The 17,119-nt window shown below is 40.6% G+C and overlaps 1 pseudogene; it reads left to right on the top strand.

Moving 5' to 3' along the window:
• Positions 1-3,744: 3,744 nt before the first annotated feature.
• LOC108317994 overlaps positions 3,745-17,119 on the top strand; it is a 31,059-nt pseudogene continuing 17,684 nt past the window's right edge.

The raw sequence follows: 17,119 nt of genomic DNA, 5'->3' as shown, positions 1-17,119 counted from the left end.
TTACCTTACAGGACATTGAACAAGTTGTTTTTTTTTAATTAACAGATCTTTCGTTTTTACAAGTTTTTGATTTGCTCACAAATTGAGCAGATGTACAGACAGTTCCCATATATCCTCTCTTCCCCCACCCTTACCCCCACACTTTCTCCTATTACTGTTTCAATATCTTGTATTAGTGTGGGACATGTGTTATAATTGATAAGCCAGTATTGATACATTATGATTAACTAAATTCCATAGTTTACATTAGGGTTCATTCTTTGTGTTATAGAGTTTTACAGGCTTTAACCAATACATAATGTCATGCATCCACCATTACAATGCCATACAGAATATTTCACTACCCTAAAAACCTTCAGTGCTTCGCCTATTCATCCCTCCCCTGAACTCCTGGTAATCCCTGACCTTTTTATTGTCACTACAGTTTTGCCTTTTTCAGGATGTCATATAGTTAAATTAATAATATGTAGCCTTTGTAGATTGGCTTCTTTTACTCAGCAACATGCATTCAAGATTCCTTCATGTGTCTCTGTGGCTTGATAACTCGTTTCTTTTTAATGCTAAATAATACTTCATTAAATGGCCAATATCACAGTTTCTTCACTCATTCAGCTATTGAGGGACTTCTTTGTTGCTGCCAGCTTTTGGCACCTATAAATAAAGCTGCTATAAACTTTGGCATGCAGGTGTTTGTGTGGACAGAAGTTCTCAACTCATTTGGGTAAATACCAAGGAGCATGACTGCTGGATTGCATGGTAGGAGTAGGTTTAGCTCTATAGGAAATTGCTTGTGGAACATGGTGGCTCATGCCTATAATCCTAGCACTTTGGGAGGCCAAGGCGGGTGGATCACCCGAGGTCAGGAGTTTGAGACCAGCTTGGCTAACATGGTGAAACCCCGTTTCTACTAAATATACAAAAATTAGCTGGGCGTGGTGGTGCACAACTGTGGTCCCCGTTACTAGAGAGGCTGAGGCAGGAGAGTCCCTTGAACTTGGGAGGTGGAGGTTGCAGTGAACTGAGATTGCACCACTGTACTCCATCCTGGGCAACAGAGCAAGACTCCATCTCAAACACACACACACACACACACACACTGACAAACTGTCTTCTAAAGTGACTGTACCATTTTGTATATCTATTAGGGTTTTAAAAAATCTAATTTAGGCCAGACGCAGTGGCTCATGCCTGTGATCCTAGCACTTTGGGAGGCTGAGGTGGGCAGATTGCCCGAGCTCAGGAGTTCAAGAGCAGCCTGGGGAACACGGTGAAACCCCATCTCTACTAAAATACAAAAAATTAGCTGGATGTGGCAGCAGGCACCTGTAGTCCCAGGTACTTGGGAGGCTGAGGCAGGAGAATTGCTTGAGCCCAGGAGGCAGAGGTTGCAGTGAGCCAAGATCCTGCCACTGTACTCCAGCCTGGGTGACAGAGCAGAACTCCATCTCATATATATATATATATATATATATATATATATTTAAAAAATAAAATCTAATTTAGTTATCTTATTTCTAGATTATTTCTTTCGTAAACTGCAGATACTCAGTTTCTTGAATTCTCCTGTGAACCAGTTTCACATTTTGATGGCTCCCCAATTAACAAGGTAAATAAATATTTGACATGTGCTCACTTAAATATTTGTGTTAAGGGCCGTGCTTTTTACTTTCTAAAAATTATACTTTAAAAATGATAACCTACCATGTTTCTCACATGAAAGACACAACCTAACATACACTACAGGAGGAAAATCTTTTGTCATTTTTCTAGCCATGGTAATGACCTTCACAGTCACACTGAGATTTCCTAAGGGTAGACTCACATGTAAACTGGCTCAACAACCCTTTTAAAAGCTAATATTTTACAAGTGCAAAAGAGTACCTGGTGAACATTCCAGGGAACTGATCCATAAATTTATTTCCAAACTGTTTTAACTTGGGAACCAATTACTGGATAAATGCTAAGTTACCCTGGTATAAATCTGATAAAAGTGAGTTTTCCAAGCCACACAGTCTCCTTTGTTCAGTATATTTTTAATTTAGTGGTCTCTCTTAAGGGAGGAATTGAAATCAACCCTCTGTAACTGGGTCCTAGGCTTATCTCCAAGAAATAAAATCTCACAGGGTTTTGAGGCCTACAGTCTGAATTCTGACACTGCACAGAACTTGCACAGGCAGGGTAGAGAGAGTAGAATTACGGGTCTGGTAGTCAGGGAGACTAGGGTGCGTGGTTTGAATGTCAAGGGCATTCTTGGGCTGGCTGCAAACCTCATTCTGATTCTTCCACTTTCTGACTGTTGAACTGAAGTCTATTTCTCTGCAGGGTTAAGTTATTCCAGACCATGGAGAGAATGATTTGCTCTTGCCACCCTCCTCAGATGTGGAGCCACCGGGCAGATGGTTGGCACTGTGCACTTGGAACTTGCCTGCGCGCGCGCACACACACACACACACACACACACACACACACACACCCCTCAACTAATGTAAAGGTCCCAACATAAACATTAGTTCTCACAAGTGCTCCGAGGATTTTAAAGGCTTTGGTGCTGCAAAAAATATTTAGTCAGCTTGTGATAGCTGCAATCCTGCTCCTGTTCCAGGTTTAAAAAAAAAAAAAGGAAAGAAAAAAGGAAACCATACTCATTTCTTCCTTCCACAGCTCAGTGAAATTCCAAAAAATTAGTAAGAATCCCTTAGCTTGCCTCATTGGCAGAAATGTCTGGTTGGGACATTCCTTTAGCCACTTTCGCTGAAAACTGCATACCTCTGGGACTAAGGCGTCCCCACTCCAGTCTCCTGTCTCAAAACTGACTGAGAATTGTCTACAAAGATAGGAGGACTCTGTGCAAAAGAAACCCCAGAGAAAACAACACAAAACCACACCTGACCCTGCATAGACGTTGTATTTCCAGAGAAAAAACACAGTCTCTGAGACAGTATTAGGTTGGTGCAAAAGTAATTGTGTTTTTTATACTTACTTTCAATGGCAAATTAACATTTACTCTTTTAGCAACCCTCATGGCCTCTTTTTGTTTTGCCTGCTGAGCAGGTAACCACCTTAGGAGTGTTTGTCCCTGTTTCCATCATAGTCTAGGAAATGTGGGACATCCTTTTGCCCGTGAAATGGGAAGGTTGTCACTGCAATATATTGTGTTAACTTTCTTCAAGAGCCCATCTTTGCAAGTGAAGAGGCCTTCCTTATAGGAAATAGAAATGCTGACCAGGCCTTTTCTATCTAGGACACTTGTGCTCCTAGTCATTTTACTGCAGCAGTTTGTGCTTGTTTTATTTGGCAATGAGCAAGCAAGGAAAACAAGGGTATTAATAAAGATAATCGACATTTGAACTTCCTGGGTACAACATGTACTTGTACCCAAGTGCTGAACAGAATTTTTAAAAAACGATTATTTTGTATGTGTACATAAATGAGACTAAAAATTGCCATGAACTTAAATCATTCATTTTCCTTTGTCCCAGAAAAACACATTTTTGTCTCTGTGGCATTTGAACAAACTTTTCTTTCCTTTCCTAATTTTGGCATTTGAAAAGATTTTATGTCATAAAATGACTTTATTTATGTATTCGGCAACTCTTGCCACAAAGACTTAGGGTGTACCAATTACAAACATGAGTTTTACCCCGCAAAGAACTGAAACAATTTGATGATTTTTCATCGATGAAACAGCAAGCTCATCGGGAAAAATTAGCAACCTCCTTGCTAATTTTAAAAGCTCCTCGCAAAATGATAGGGCTATTTGGCGACTCAAATGCCATAAATCTGGCTGTCTTTTTGGTCTTGTGTGGAATCCCACCTGCTGGGGTCTCTGTTGTTGATTTAGGATTTTGGCTTGATGGCCCTTTGTTCTTCCCTCTCGTTATCCCTCCTTTGTTAGAGAGGTGGAAAATCAGCAAGGGCTGTAGGTGCCGAGAAACAGGGCTCCAGGCAGAGGCCTCTTGAGGGCATTTACCATTTATGGATTATGATCTACGGAATTCAAATTCCAGGGCAACAGAAGACCATTGCAGAAGTTTTCTTGGCACATTAAAATCTGTCCGCAAGAGAGTTTACCAGAAAAAGACTCTCTGAGGTGAGGAGCTGATGTCCACATCTTTGCATGGGTTGGCTGACATTTCTGAGAAAAACTAAGTTGTGAGGTCTTCTGAGAAATAAGCTGACGTCACAGAGTTGATAGACTCATTGCTGCAAGATGCTAATGCTCTGGAAACCTGCCAGATGTATTGCCTGGTTTAAAATGGACTTCATAGAACTACCATTTGATCCAGCAATCCCACTACTGGTTATCTACCCAGAGGAAAAGAAGTCATTATATGAAAAAGATCTTGCAGTTAGGCTTGGTGGCTCACGCCTGTAATCCTAGCACTTTGGGAGGCCGAGGCAGGCAGATCACCTCAGGTCAGGAGTTTGAGATCAGGCTGGCCAACATGGTGAAACCCAGTCTCTACTAAAAATACAAAAATTAGCTGGGCATGGTGGCAGGCATCTATAGTCTCAGCTACTAGGGAGACTGAGACAGGAGAATTGCTTGAACTGAGGAGGCAGAGGTTGCAGCGAGCTGAGATCTCACTACTGCACTCCAGCCTGGGCAACAGAGCAAGACTTCGTCTCAGGAAAAAAAAAAAGAAAGGCTGGGCAATGTGACTAATGCTTGTAATCCCAGCACTTTGGGAGGCCGAGGCAGGCCGATCACAAGGTCAGGAGTTCGAGACCAGCCTGGCCAACATGGTGAAACTCTGTCTCTACTAAAAAAATTAGCTGGGCATGGTGGTGCATGCCTGTAATCCCAGCTACTTGGGAGGGTGAGGCAAGAGAATTGCTTGAACCTGGGAGGCAGAGGTTGCAGTGAGCCGAGATCACACCATTGCATTCCAGCTCTGGGAGACAGAGCAAGACTCCATCTTGGGAAAGAAAAAAGAAAAGAAAAAGAAAAAGATACTTGCACTCACATAGTTATAGCAGCACAATTCGCAATTGCAGAACTGTGGAAACAACCCAAATGTCCATCAATCAATGAGTGGATAAAGTAATCCCAGCTACTCAGGAGGCTGAGGCAGGAGAATTGCTTGACCCCAGGAGGCAGAGGTTGCAGTGAACCGAGATTGCACCACTGCTTTCCAGCCTGAGTGACAGACCAAGAATCTGTCTCACCAAAAAAAAGTATTAAATTATAATGTATTATAAATTGGCTTGCTTACTATAAATAATTTACATACAGAAATGAATAAAGGAGAAACTAAATCCCAATGTTACAGCTAACTACTGTGAAAAGCTTGATATGTATATATATAATATATTATATATATTTATAACCTTGACATACAGTATCTAATATATATGTATTATATTTTATCTATTTATATACTAATTGGCTTTTTTTTTTTAACCAAATGGCTTACGCTCTACATTCTACTCTGTAATTTGTCTTTTTTCCCACATAACAAAATGTTCAGACATCTTTCAAAGTCCAGATATGTATATCTACTCCATTTGTTTTTGTTTTTGTTTTATTTTATTTTTAGACAATAGAGTCTCCCTTTGTCACCCTGGCTGGGGTGCAGTGTCATGATCTTGGCTCACGACAACCTTCGGCTCCTGAGTTTGAGCAATTCTCCCATCCCAGCCTCCCAAATAGCTGTGACTACAGGTGTGTGTCACCATACCTGAATTTTTTGGTAGAGACGGGATTTCACTATGTTGACAAGGCTAGTCTCAAACTCCTGACCTAAACCGATTTACCCACCTTGGCCTCCCAAAGTGCTGGGATTACAGGCGTGAGCCACCATGTCCGACCTATCTACTTCATTTGTAAGATGACTACATAGTATTTCATTGCATGGGTATACCATACTTTTTCATCTAATTCTAACTGGTGAAGATTTGTTGTTTCTAATTTTTTGCTATTATAAACAATGCAATGGGCATCCTTGCATATGTATCTTTGCATACCTGTTTGGGAAGTAGAATTGTTGGATCAAAGGATATTGTGTATGCATGTTTAAATATAATTATACCTGTGCCTGTAATTCCAGCACTTTTGAGAGGCCAAGGTGGGAGGATCGCTTGAGGCTAAGAATTTGAGATCAGCCAGGCAACATCATAGAAAGACCCTGTCTCTACAAAAAGTTAGTCAAGCATGGTGGAGCATGCCTGTGGTCCCAGCTACTTGAAAGACTGAGGCAGGAGGATGGCTTGAGCCCAGGGGTTCAAGGTTAGTGAGCTGGGATCGTGCCACTATACTCCAGCCTGTGTGACAGAGCAAGACACTGTCTCTTAAAAAAATAAAAAAAAAAAAAAAAAATTTATTTTTAATAATAAAAAAAATTAAAAAAATAAAAATAAAAAAATTATCATAAGTATATCATATGCAATTGTGTCCTCCATTTCAACTAAATATATCATTTCATATTAACTTTGTAAGTATCATTTTAATAGCTGCATAATATCTCATCAAGTAAATTAATGCTTCTAAGTCACATAAATAGGACTAATCAAGTCATTAGAGCTTTACTAATCCTGCAGACAGTATACATGAGACATTTACCCCTCACTGTTTTTAACCGCTAGAGCTAGCGGCTGTGTTAGCACTAGTGGCTTTAAACATCGCCTGAGTGAGACTCAATATGGCTATAAAATGTGTCTTGCTGGAGACAAGGAAATATCTAAGTGATTCTAAACATTGTAAAATATTTGTAAAGATAGAAAAAAGGTCAAAAAGTTAAATGTAGATGAAAGTATCATATTCCATAATTTTACTAAGGAAATAAACCAATATTTCAAAGATGAAAAATTGTTTCTTGATAGCAAATCAATTACACTGTATATTTCAGTGAAAAATATTTTTTAAAAAACAGTCATATCAGACCAAGAGGCGGTTTCTGACTAAAATGGTTCATTAGCAGATGGGGAAACCAGTGTTTTCTGATCACAGTGTTTGCTGACCTAGTTTTTCATCCCTTTGTTTATGCATACACTGTTTCTGGAGAGATGTCTGATGACCGCTGTAAGACCATCATCATCAAAAAAACCTATAGTTAAAATGCAGATTAATGAGCCTGTTTAGACATGTCTCCAAGCTGCATTAAATCACACCTTGATCAAGAATCCACTTCTGGGCCAGGCGTGGTGGCTTAGCCTGTAATCCCAGCACTTTGGGAGGCCCAGGCACGTGGATCACTTGAGGCCAGAAGTTGGAGACCAGCCTGGCCAACATGGAGAAACCCCATCTCAACTAAAAAATACAAAAATTAGACCAGGTGCAGTGGCCCATGTCTGATCCCAGCACTTTGGGAGACTGAGGTGGGCAGATCACTTGAGGTCAGGAGTTCCAGACGAGCTTGGCCAACATGGTGAAACCCCCTCTCTACTAAATATATAAAAATTAGCTAGGCATGGTGGCACATACTTGTAATCCCAGCAACTCGGGAAGCTGAGGCATGAGAATTGCTTGAACCCAGGAAGCAGAGGTGGCAGTGAGCCAATATTGCGCCGTAGGCCTAGGCAGGAGGATCACTTGAGCCCAGGAGTTCAAAACAAGCCTGGGTAACATAGCAAAATCCTGTCCTAGTAGAAATAATTTTTTAAAAATTGCCTGGTGTGGTGGCACATGCTTGTAGTCCCAGCTATTTGGGAGGCTGAGGTAGGAGGATTGCTTGAGCCCAGGAGATTGAGGCTGCAGTGAGCCATGATTGTGTCATTGCACTCCAGCCTGGGTGACAGAGTGAGACCATGCCTCAAAATAAATAAATAAATACAAAATAAATCCTGTAGGAATAATCAAAAGATGTACAATNAAAAAAAAAAAAAAAAAAAACAAAAAACAAAGAAAGAATCTGCTTCCTAGAAACATCAAACATATTAGATCCTACAATTTTGGAAGGTTATTTTTTGTTTATTTGGTTGGTTGGTGTTGTTTGAGACAGAGTTTCACTCTTGTTGCCCAGGCTGGAGTGCCATGGTAAAATCTCGGGTGACTGCAACCTCCGCCTTCGGGGTTCAAGAGGCTCTCCTGCCTCAGCATCCTGAGTAGGTGGATTACAGGCATGTGCCACCATGCCTGGCTAATTTTGTGTTTTGTAGAGATAGGGTTTTATCATGTTGGTCAGGATGGTCCCAAACTCCTGATCTCAGGTGATCTGCTCACTTCAGCTTCCCAAACTGCTGGGATTATAGGTGTGAGCCACTGTGTCTGACTTTTGGAAGTTTTTATTAATTTGTTCTATGTAAGGCATTGCCCAGAATCCAGGATTGTAAAAAATAAATAAGTAGAACCCTTTATTCAAATAAAATTGTATGTAGAAACCTAATATGTAAAACACTAAAGAAAAATTTGCTTTGTTCCAAGCCAGATCAGGGCTCAGAGCCCCATTTCTTCAGCCCTATCTTTTCCCTAGTACAGATGCTCCTTGATTTATGATGGGGTTATGTTCCAAGAAATCATAAATTAAAAATATCATGTCGAAAATGTATTTAACACATCTAACCCACTGAACATCATAGCTTAGCCTGGCCTACCTTAAATGTGCTCAGAACACTTATATTAGCCTGTAGGCAAACTCATCTAACACAAAGCCTACTTTTCAATGAAGTGTTAAATATCTCATGTAGTTTATTGAATATTGAACTGAAAGTGAAAAACAGAATGGTTGTTGGTGGGCACTCACCATTAATGGACACAACTGAAAGCATATGGAGCCTGAAGAATGTTTAAAGCACTGAACTAAAATGAATTGCTGGATGATGAAGATGCTGCAGTGGCAGAGTCATCAATTTATTTCTCTTCTGATGAGGCTGGAAAATAGGCACTTGGTCATCGACACAGTACACTGCAGAGTTTGGGCTGTTTATCCTCCTAGTCGCATGGCTGACTGGGAGCTGCATCTCGCTGCAGCTGGCCAACCGTCTTGGGGGTATCATACCCATGTTGCAGAGGGAGACGCTATGAAAGAAAGAAAAAGAAAGAGAGAAGAGAGAGAGAAAGAGAGAGAGAGGGAGGGAGAGAGGGAAAGAAAAGGTGAAAGAAAGAAAGAAAATAACAGATCATAGAGTAAGTCTTTTTTTGTTATTTTTGTTTTTGTTTTATTTATTAATTTAGAATGAGACCGAGTTTCACTCTTGTTGCCCAGGCTGGAGTGCAATGGTGCAATCTCTGCTCACTGCAACCTCTACCTCTCAGGTTCAAGCAATTATCTCGCCTCAGTCTCCCAACTAGCTAGGATTACAGGCACCTGCCACCACACCCTGCTAGTTTTTGTATTTTTAGTAGAGATGAGGCTTCACCCTGTTGGCCAGTCTGGTCACAAACTCCTGACCTCAGGTGATCCTCCTGCCTTGGCCTTCCAAAGTGCTGGGATTACAGGTGTGAGCCACCACGCCTGGCTGGTTTTTTTTGTTTGTTTGTTTTGTTTTGTTTTTTTAAATGAGACAGAGTTTCCCTCTGTCATCCAGGCTGCAGTGCAGTGACTCAATCACAGCTCCCTGCAGCCTTGGGAGCTGTGATTCAAGTGATCCTCCCACCTTAGCCCCCCAGGTAGCTGTGACTATCGGCACATGCCACCACACCCCAGCTAATTTTTCTATTTTTAGCAGAGATGGAGTTTCACTATGTTTCCCAGGCTGGTCTCAAACTCCTGGACTCAAGCCGTCCACCTGCCTCAGCCTTCCAAAGTGCTAGGATAACAAGGCATGAGCCATCACGGCCAGCCACAGTAAGTGTTTTTAAAATCTTAATTGTAATTTTAATTTTTTTGTAGAGATGGGGTTATGTTGCCCAAGCTGGGCTCAAATTCCTGGCCTCAAGTAATCCTCCCACCTCAGCCTCCCAAAGTGCTGATATTACAGGTGTGAGCCACTGCACCTATCTGAGATTCTTTGTTAATGCCAAGCTTAACTCAATTTAAACCAGAAAAATTGTATAGTATATTCACAAATATCATTAGACATTATGCAGTCAATAAAAATGATACCAAAAGTAATCCATCAGGTGGATTTTAGCAATAATGTAAATATAAAGTTCCATCTATTTTTATACATTAAATAGTGTGTGTCTTTGTGGAGACCACCCTCATTCTATAATCCAGTCAGGGATAGCAGGTTTCATTCTGGTAGGATGCAAGAAGACTTGGGAGATTCAGAAATTTGGAACAATAGTAGCTCCATGTTTAAGCATTGCTTTAAAAAATGAGTCCAAAGACCACCTACAACAGAATAACCTTGAGATGTTAAAAATACAGACTTCTCTACTTCCTCCCCAAAGACTCCCTTTCAGTGTCTGGAGAGAAGACCAGGAATCTGTGCTTTTTCAAATGGTCTCCAGGTGATTCCAGTGTGCGCTCAGGCAAGAAGGTGGCAATAAGGAGTTCCAGCAGGAGATAACAGGGAATTTTGGTAGGTGCCTATGAAGAGCTCAGCTGCCAGAAAGACAGAAAACAGGTAGGCACGTGGCATCCGGGAAGCATCATACCAGTGCTGTACCAGTCCTGTGTTGCTTGATCTTAGATTTATTCTCCAATTCTTTTGGAGTATAAATTCTTTTGGAGTCAGGGGTGGCCTGACTCCTGCAGGGTGTTTCCTAGGGCCCTTTGTAGGTGACTTCCAGCTGGGACTGGCCAGTGAGAGATACTGACCTGAGTGTGGAGAGCAGAAGGGAGAAGCCACGATATTTCTCCCTTTTCTCTGTTAGACTCCTCTGGCTGCAATTGTGTCTTCTTCATGGTTCCATCTTTCATCAGATAGGCCCAGGACGGTTCTTGCTCCCACTAGCTGACCACAGCTCCTGGGATCTAATCACAACATCTTCTTTCTCCATCCCTCCAGCCTAGATGTGGAAATGCCTTCCTGTTAGTGCCAATATCTGGGATGCTTTAACATCGCCTATTGGCTTCTCAGCTACTCTGCCATCCATGTCACCAATTCCCCTCATTAAATTCTCTCTATTCTAAATACTCAGAAGTGTCTGTTTTCCTCATTGTATGTTGGCTGATGCGGGGCCCCAGCCACAGGGTCAGCTAGGGTTCAGAACCAGGTCTCGAGTCAATCCTGGGATAGGTGGAACTGGCAGGAGCAAGGCAGGGAGGGTGCCAGTAATGGGGTAGGGGCCTTGGGTGTGTAACTCAGGACTCTCCAGCTGTGTGATGAAGCTTGATGTCTCACCATAGGCTTATCTGTGGTTTTCAAAAAGGTCACAGGCATATAATGTCTTTTGTAAGCCATAATACTGGGGTGTGTAGCACACAGTAGCTGCCTAATAAATATTTATTGATTAGATGCTTGAGGCTGGCAAAGGAAACCATCTGATCAGGTTTAGGGAAAGAATTTAAAAGAGATTTTTTTTTTTGCATATTCTGGAAATGCTTCTGGCATGAAAAAGGGATAAAAGTTTATTTTTCTAAAGCTATTTATTTTTTTCAGCTCCCAGAAATTGTTTTTGAACTAAGCAATATCTTCTTGGAATCAAGTCAGGGTTTTTTAAAACTAGAAAATGAGGCCTATGAGCTAAGGATTTATTGTTATCCACCTGGCAATGAATATTAGTCCATAGCTTACTTTTGCAACAAATACATGTTAATAAGTAATATCAGATAATGGTTACGTTAGATTTCTACCATAGTTTTGTAGTAAAATGCTATTATTTCTAGTGAAGTAGAAGCTTAGTTGATCATGAGCACAATTAAGGCAAAACAGCAAAATGCATTGATATTAATGAGTTAATTTTGTTTTAATTTTAATTTAATTTTTTTTGTTTTTGAGACACGGTCTTGCTCTGTCCCTGTGCTGGAGTCCAGTGGCACAATCGCAGCTCACTGCATCCTCTACCTCCTGGGCTCAGGCGATCCTCCCACCTCAGCCTCCAGAGTAGCTGGGCCCACAGGTGCACACCACCATGCCCAGGTAATTTTTATACTTTTTGTGGAGACAGGGTTTTGCCATGTTGCCCAGGGTGGTCTTGAACTCCTAGGCTCAAGTGATCCTCTCACCTTGGCCTCCCAAAGTGTTGTGGTTACAGGCATAAGTCACTGGGTCTGGCTACTGTCGCCATTTTAATGCCCATGTTTACCCAATGTTTAGTTCCCACTTACAAGTGAGAACATATGGTATTTGTTTTCTGTTCCTGCATTAATTCATTTAGAATAATGGCTTCCAGCTTCATCCACATATCTGCAAAGAACATGATTTCATTCTTTGTATGGTTGCATAGTATTTATTCCATGGGGTATATGTGCCACATTTTCTTTATCCAATCCACTGTTGACAGGCACCTAGGTTGATTCCATGTCTTTGCTATCATGAATAGTGCTGTGATGAGCATGTGAGTATATATGTGTTTTGTTTGTTTTTGTTTTTCTTTTTATACAGAATTTCACTCTTTTTGTCCAGGCTGGAGTGCAATGGCACAATCTTAGCTCACTGCAACCTCCACCTCCCCAGGTTCAAATGATTCTTCTACCTCAGCCTCCTGAGTAGCTGGGATTACAGGCACGTGCCACCACACCCAGCTAATTTTGTATTTTTAGTAGAGACAGGTTTCACCATATTGGCCAGGCTGGTCTCGAAGTCCTGACCTCATGTGATCCACCCACCTCAGCCTCCCAAGTTGCTGGGAGCCTTACGGGCATGAGCCACTGTGCCCGGCCCAGTGTATATGTCTTTTTGGTAGAACAATTTATTTGCTTTTGGATACATACCCAGTGATGACATTGCTGGATCGAATGGTAGTTCCATTTTAAGTTCTTTAAGAAATCTCCAAACTGCTTTCCACAGCGGCTAAACTAATTTACACTCCCATCAACAGTAGATAAGTGTTCCCTTTTCTCTGCAGCCTCACCAGCATCTGTTGTTTTCTGATATTTTAATAGTAGCCATTCTGACTGGTGTGAGATGGTATCTCACTGTGGTTTTGATTTGCATCTCTCTGATACTTACTAACGTTGGGCGTTCTTTTCATATGTTGGTTGGACACTTGTATGTCTTTTTTTGAGAAATATCTTTTGACCACTTTTTAATGGGATTTCCCCCCATGTTTATGCATGTTATAATTAGAAAACTTAGAAAGGCCAGAAAAATGAAAATTTAATATACATTAAATAGAGAAAATCAATAGCATACCTGTATGCTAGCAACAACTCATTGGAAAATAGAAGTTATATATATAAATATATATTCTATTAGCCTATATAGAAATAGAATTTGGAACTTCTCTGAGTATTCTTTTATTATTATACTTTAAGCTCTGGGATACACGTGCAGAATGTGCAGGTTTGTTACATAGGTATACACGTGCCATGGTGGTTTGCTGCATCCATCAACCTGTCATCTACACGAGGTATTTCTCCTAATGCTAGCACTCCCTTAGCCCCACACTCCCTGACAGGCCCTGGTGTGTGATGTTCCCCTCCCTGTGTCCATGTGTTCTCATTGTTCAACTCCCACTTAAGAGTGAGAATGTGTGGTGTTTGATGTTCTGTTCCTGTGTTAGTTTGCTGAGAATGATGGTTTCCAGCCTCATCCATGTCTCCACAAAGGATATGAACTCCTCCATTTTTATGGCTGCATAGTATTCCATGGTGTATATGTGCCACACTTTCTTTATCCAGTCTATCATTGATGGTCATTTGGGTTGGTTTCAACTCTTTGCTATTGTGAATAATGCTGCAATAAACATATGTGTGCATGTGTCTTTATAGTAGAATGATTTCTAATCTTTTGGGTACATACTCATTAATGGGATTGCTGGGTCAAATGATATTTCTGTTTCTAGATCCTTGAGGAATCACCACACTGTCTTCCACAGTGGTTGAACTAATTTACACTCCCACCAACAGTGTAAAAGCATTCCTATTTCTCCACATCCTCTCCAGCATCTGTTGTTTCCTGACTTTTTAATGATCGCCATTCTAATTGGGGTGAGATGGTATCTCATTGTGGTTTTGATTTGCATTTCTCTAATGGCCAGTGATGATGAGCTTTTTTTCATATGTTTGTTGGCCGAATAAATGTCTTCTTTTGAAAATGTCTGTTAATATCCTTCACTCACTTTTTGATGGGGTTGTTTTTTTCTTGTAAGTTTGTTTAAGTTCCTTGTAGATTCTGGATATTAGCCTTTTGTCAGATGGATAGATTTCAAAAATTTTCTTCCATTCTGTAGGTTGTATGTTCACTCTGATGATAGCTTCTTTTCCTGTTCAGAAACTCTTTAGTTTAATTAGATCCCATTTGTCAATTTTAGCTTATGTTGTCATTGCTTTTGGTGTTTTAGTCATGAAGTTGTTGCCCATGCCTATGTCCTAAATGGTATTACCTAGGTTTTCTTCTAGGGTTTTTACAGTTTTAGGTCTTATCTTTAAGGCTTTAGCCCATCTTGATTTAATTTTTGTATTAGGTTAAAGGAAGGGATCCAGTTTCAGCTTTCTGCATATGGCTAGCCAGTTTTCCCAACACCATTTATTAAACAGTAAATCTTTTCCCCATTGCTTGTTTTTGTCAGGTTTGTCAAAGATCAGATGGTTGTAGATGTGTGGCATCACTTCTGAGGCCTCCATTCTGTTCCATCAGTCTATATATTTGATTTGGTACCAGTACCATGCTGTTTTGGTTACTGTAGCCTTGTGGTATAATCTGAAGTCGGGTAGCATGATGCCTCCAGCTTTGTTATTTTTGCTTAGGATTGTCTTGGCTATACTGACTCATTTTTGGTTCCATATGAAATTTAAAGTGGTTTTTTTCTAATTCTGTGAAGAAATTCACTGGTAGCTTGATGGGGATAGCATTGAATCTATAAATTACTTTGGGCAGTATGGCCATTTTCACTGTATTGATTCTTCAGCAGGAAATGTTTTTGCATTTGTCTATGTCCACTCTTATTTCCTTGAGCAGTGATTTGTAGTTCTCCTTGAAGAGGTTCTTCATATCCCTTGTAAGTTGTATTCCTAGGTATTTTATTCTCTGTAGCAATTGTGAATGGGAGTTCACTCATGATTTGGTTCTCTGTTTGTCTATTATTGGTGTATAGGAATGCTCGTGATTTTTCTACATTGATTTTTGTATCCTGAGACTTTGCTGAAGTTGCTTATCAGCTTAAGGAGATTTTGGGCTGAGACAATGCGGTTTTCTAAATATGCAATCCTGTCATCTGCAGAGACAATTTGACTTCCTCTTTTCCTATTTGAATACCCTTTATTCTTTCTCTTGCCTGATTGCCCTGGCCAGAACTTCCAATACTATCTTGAATAGGAGTGGTGAGAGAGGGCATCCTTGTCTTGTGGTGGTTTTCAAAGGGAATACTTCCGGTTTTTGCCCATTCAGTATGATATTGGCTGTGGGTTTGTTATACACAGCTCTTATTATTTTGAGATACATTCCATCAATACCTAGTTTATTGAGAGCTTTGAGCACAAAGGGATGTTGACTTTTGTTGAAGGCCTTTTCTGCATCTACTGAGACAATCACGTGGTTTTTGTCATTGGTTCTATTTGTGTAATGGATTACGTTTGCTGATTTGCATATGTTGAACCAAGCTTACATCCCAGAAATGAAGCCAACTTGATCGTGGTGGATAAACTTTTGGATGTGCTGCTGGATTTGGCTTGCCAATGTTTTATTGAGGATTTTCGCACCAATGTTCAGCAGGGATATTTGCGTGAAATTTTCTGTTTTAGTAGTGTCTCTGCCAGGTTTTGGTGTCAGCATGATGCTGGCCTCATAAAATGAGTTAGGGAGGAGTCCCTCTTTTTCTGTTGTTTGGAATAGTTTCAGAAGGAATGGTACCAGCTCCTCTTTGTGCCTCTGGTAGAATTTGGCTGTGAATCTGTCTGGTCCTGGGCTTTTTTTTTTTGGTTGGTAGGATATTAATTACTGCCTCAGTTTCAGAACTTGTTATTGGTATATTCAGGGATTTGATTTCTTCCTGGTTTAGTCTTTGGAGGGTATATGTGTCCAGGAATTTATCCATTTCTTCTAGATTTTCCAGTCTATTTGTGTAGAGGTGTTTATAATATACTCTGATGGTACTTTGTATTTCGGAGGGATCAGTGGTGATCTCCCTTTATAATTTTTTATTGTGTTTATTTGATTCTTCTCTCTTTTCTTCTTTATTAGTCTGGCTAGTGGTCTATCTATTTTGTTGATGTTTTCAAAAGAAAACAGCTCCTGGATTCATTGGTTTTTTGAGGGTTTTTTTGTGTGTCTCTAGCTCCTTCAGTTCTGCTCTGATCTTATTTATTTCTTGCCTTCTGCTGGCTTTTAAATTTGTTTATTCTTGCTTCTCTAGTTCTTTTAATTGTGATGTTAGGGTGTCAATTTTAGATCTTTCCTGCTTTCTCTTGTGGGCATTTAGTGCCATAAATTTCTCTCTAAATACTGCTTTTGCTGTGTCCCAGAGATTCTGGTACATTGTATCTTTGTTCTCATTGGTTTCAAAGAACTTACTTATTTCTGCCTTCATTTTGTTATTCACCCAGTAGTCATTCAGGAGCAGGTTGTTCAGTTTCCACGTAGTCAGGTGATTTTGAGTGAGTTTCTTAATCCTGAGTTCTAATTTTATTGCACTGTGGTCTGAGAGTTTGCCATGATTTCCATTCTTTTGCATTTGCTGAGGAGTGTTTTATTTCTAATTGTGTGGTCAATTTTAGAATAAGTGCAATGTGGTGCTGAGAGGAATGTATATTCTGCTGATTTGGGGTGGAGAATTCTGTAGATGTCTGTTAGGTCTGCTTGGTCCAGTGCTGAGTTCAAGTCCTGAATATCCTTGTCAATTTTCTGTCTTATTGATTTGTCTAATACTGACAGTGGGGTGTTAAAGTCTCCTGCTATGGCCAGTCATGGTGACTCATGCCTGTAATCCCAGCACTTTGGGAAGCTGAGGTGAATGGATCACCTGAGGTTGGGAGCTCAAGATCAGCCTGACCAACATGGAGAAACCCCGTCTCTACCAAAAAGACAAAATTAGCCAGGCGTGGTGATGCATGCCTGTAATCCCAACTACTTGGGAGGCTGAGGCAAGAGAATCACTTGGCCCAGGGAGACGGAGGTTGTGGTAAGCTGAGATCACTCCATTGCAGTCCAGTCTAGGCAACAAGAGTGAAAATTTGTCTCAAAAAAAAAAAAA

This window comes from Cebus imitator, unplaced genomic scaffold (assembly GCF_001604975.1).
Source record: "Cebus imitator isolate Cc_AM_T3 unplaced genomic scaffold, Cebus_imitator-1.0 Scaffold213, whole genome shotgun sequence".
Classification (NCBI taxonomy): domain Eukaryota; kingdom Metazoa; phylum Chordata; class Mammalia; order Primates; family Cebidae; genus Cebus; species Cebus imitator.
This window is presented reverse-complemented; position numbering and strand designations above follow the sequence as displayed.